This window comes from Seriola dumerili, unplaced genomic scaffold, assembly GCF_002260705.1.
Source record: "Seriola dumerili isolate Sdu_G_001 unplaced genomic scaffold, Sdu_1.0 BDQW01000283.1, whole genome shotgun sequence".
Taxonomy (NCBI): domain Eukaryota; kingdom Metazoa; phylum Chordata; class Actinopteri; order Carangiformes; family Carangidae; genus Seriola; species Seriola dumerili.
In genome coordinates this window covers 30,001-33,806 of record NW_019174538.1, presented here as the reverse complement: position 1 = coordinate 33,806, position 3,806 = coordinate 30,001, and positions in this window count along the sequence as shown.

Below are 3,806 nucleotides of genomic sequence, written 5' to 3'. Positions count from 1 at the left end.
GTGTGTGTGTGTGTGTGTGTGTGTGTGTGTGTGTGTGTGTGTCTGTGTGTGTGTGTGTGTGTGTGTGTGTGTGTGTGTGTGTGTTTAGGTGTGTATGTCTGTGTGTGTCTGTTTGTGTGTGTGTGTGTCTGTGTGTGCCTGTGTGTGTCTGTTTGTGTGTGTGTGTGTGTGTGTTTAGGTGTGTGTCTGTGTGTGTGTGTGTCTATCTGTGTGTGTCTGTGTGTGTGTCTGTCTGTGTGTGTGTGTGTGTGTCTGTCTGTGTGTCTGTATCTGTGTGTCTGTTTGTCTGTGTGTCTGTGTCTGTTTGTGTGTGTGTGTGTGTGTGTCTGTCTGTGTGTCTGTATCTGTGTGTCTGTTTGTCTGTGTGTCTGTGTCTGTTTGTGTGTGTGTGTGTGTGTGTCTGTCTGTGTGTCTGTATCTGTGTGTCTGTTTGTCTGTGTGTCTGTGTCTGTTTGTGTGTGTGTGTGTGTGTGTCTGTCTGTGTGTCTGTATCTGTGTGTCTGTTTGTCTGTGTGTCTGTGTCTGTTTGTGTGTGTGTGTGTGTGTGTCTGTCTGTGTGTCTGTATCTGTGTGTCTGTTTGTCTGTGTGTCTGTGTCTGTTTGTGTGTGTGTGTGTGTGTGTCTGTCTGTGTGTCTGTATCTGTGTGTCTGTTTGTCTGTGTGTCTGTGTCTGTTTGTGTGTGTGTGTGTGTGTGTCTGTCTGTGTGTCTGTGTGTGTCTGTTTGTGTGTGTGTGTCTGTTTGTCTGTGTGTGTGTGTCTGTCTCTGTGTGTGTGTCTGTCTGTGTGTCTGTGTGTGTCTGTTTGTGTGTGTGTGTCTGTTTGTCTGTGTGTGTGTGTGTCTGTGTGTGTGAGTTAATTTACTCCTGTAAATAGCTTTGTCCTGAGACCCTTCACTGAAACAGACTGAGCTCTTTATGTCATGTGACCTTCAGTCTAAGCTCCGCCTCTCAACATAAACAACAGTTATGGGTCATTTAAATACACATTTATATATTATTATAATATAGAGCAGCTCCACCTGTTCTCTCCTCTGTGTCATTGCCACTCAGCTCTCTCGCAGCCCCCCCCCCCCTCCCCATTCTGCTTCACATCAATAACATAACAGGTCACAGGTGAGTCTGACATTTACTGCTGCTCCCTCCTCTTCCTCTCTTGCAACACACACACACACACACACACACACACACACACACACACACACACACACACAGTGACAGCTTGATTAGAATGTGATAATTTAACTCTTTGTTGTTCAATGGATCAAAACACTTTAAACCACTGAATGTTTTCAGTCCAGTGGCTAAACTACCCCCCCCCCCTACTGTTTCACCACTTACCTCTCTTTCTTTAGCTCATTACTCATTATTATTATTATTATTATTATTATTATTATTATTATTATTATTATTGTTGTTATCGTTATTCTTATCATTTCTTGTCTCAGTGATGAACTAGACTTTGATGCTCTTTATCAGATCCAGGATCATGTTTCCTCCTCTTCCTCACTGTCTCCCTCCACCAGTCAAACTAGTGTAACCTGCTGTTTCACTCATTTTCTCTATAAAGCTGAAAGCCCTCCTCCCTCCTGCTCCCTCCTCCTCACCCTCNTTATTATTATTATTATTGTTGTTATCGTTATTCTTATCATTTCTTGTCTCAGTGATAAACTGGACTTTGATGCTCTTTATCAGATCCAGGATCATGTTTCCTCCTCTTCCTCACTGTCTCCCTCCACCAGTCAAACTAGTGTAACCTGCTGTTTCACTCATTTTCTCTATAAAGCTGAAAGCCCTCCTCCCTCCTGCTCCCTCCTCCTCACCCTCTCTACCTCATTCTTCCTCTTCATCCCTCCCTCCCTCCCTCCTTTCATTTCTCCATCTCAGGGAGACTCAGACTTGTTGGTCCCAGGCCAGAGAAACTCTTTTCTCCCTGCAGGCAAAACAATTGGCTCCTTTCTCTCCATCACCTCTCGCTCATTTTCTCCCTCCCTCCCTCCATTGCATTCTCTCTTTCCATGGGACTGTGTGCAGCAAGGCTGCAGGGTTGAAGTGGTGTAACGTCTGAATCTTTCCCCCCAGTTTCTCTCTTCCACATCTTTGTCTTTCTCTTTTCCTTCTTCCTCCTCCACCTTTTTTCTTTCCCTCCTTTCCCAGTTCTCTCTCTTCTACCTTCCTTTTTCTCCTTTTTTCATCCTTCCTTCATTCGCAGGTTCTCTCTCCACCTTTTTCTCTCCTGTGCCTCATTATTTCTTTTCCTCTCCTCTTCTTCTCCTTCTTTACTTATTCCAGTGTCTCTCATTTCCACCCTCTGACTTTTTCATCCCCTTCCTGCCGGTCTTTGTCTCCTCTGTCAGCCCCCCCCCCCCCCCCCCCCNCCCCCCCCAATCTGTGGGGGGGCACAGGTTAAACTGCTGATATTCATTCACTCATTATTGCTGTACTGTAGGAATGCACTCTAACCTCAGTCTGAAAAGCTCGTCTCACCCTAGAGGCGGAGCTCTTTGTCTGCCCGTCTCATTTTAGGGTGGTTTTTGACAGGACAACCCCCCCCCCCCCCCTCACGAAACCCCCCTCGTTTTTTCTTTTNTCCTTTATTTTGAATCCACTCCCTCTTGGCTGCTGCTGCTCTGTGTCTATTGATGCTGAACTGAATGTAAGTGTCAGCAGCTCCAATGGCTTTTTATTAAGATGCATTACGGAGCCGAGAGAGAGAGAGAGAGAGAGAGAGAGAGAGAGAGAGAGAGTTTCTGTTTGTGTGTGTTTGCAGATGTAAGTGTTGAGAAGCACGAGTTTGTTTATATATATGTCTCTGCACGCACAAATATGTGTGTGTGTGTGTCTGTGTACCCACTTAGGCTCTAGGATGACACAAGGATGTGCGAGGAGAAATAATTCTGTCTTGAACTCATGACGACAGATTTTAAAGACACACACACAAACACACACACACACAGAGACACACACACACATACAGAGACACACACACACATACACACAAACAGAAACACACACACACATACACACACACAAACAGAGACACACACACACATACACACAAACACACACACACACACACACACACACACACACACAGACACAAACACACACACACATACACACACACAAGAGACACACACACACACAAACACACACACACACACACACACACACACAAACAGACACACACACAAACAGAGACACAAACACACATACAGAGACACACACACACATACACACAAACAGAAACACACACGTACACACACACACACAAACAGAGACACACACACACATACACACAAACAGAAACACACACACACATACACACACACAAACAGAGACACACACACACATACAGAGACACACACACACATACACACAAACAGAAACACACACACACATACACACACACAAACAGAGACACACACACACATACACACAAACACACACACACACACACACACACAGACACACACACAAACAGAGACACAAACACACATACAGAGACACACACACACATACACACAAACAGAAACACACACATACACACACACACACAAACAGAGACACACACACACATACACACAAACAGAAACACACACACACATACACACACACAAACAGAGACACACACACACATACAGAGACACACACACACATACACACAAACAGAAACACACACACACATACACACACACAAACAGAGACACACACACACATACACACAAACACACACACACACACACAAACAGACACAAACACACACACGTACACACACACACACAAACAGAGACACACCCACACACACA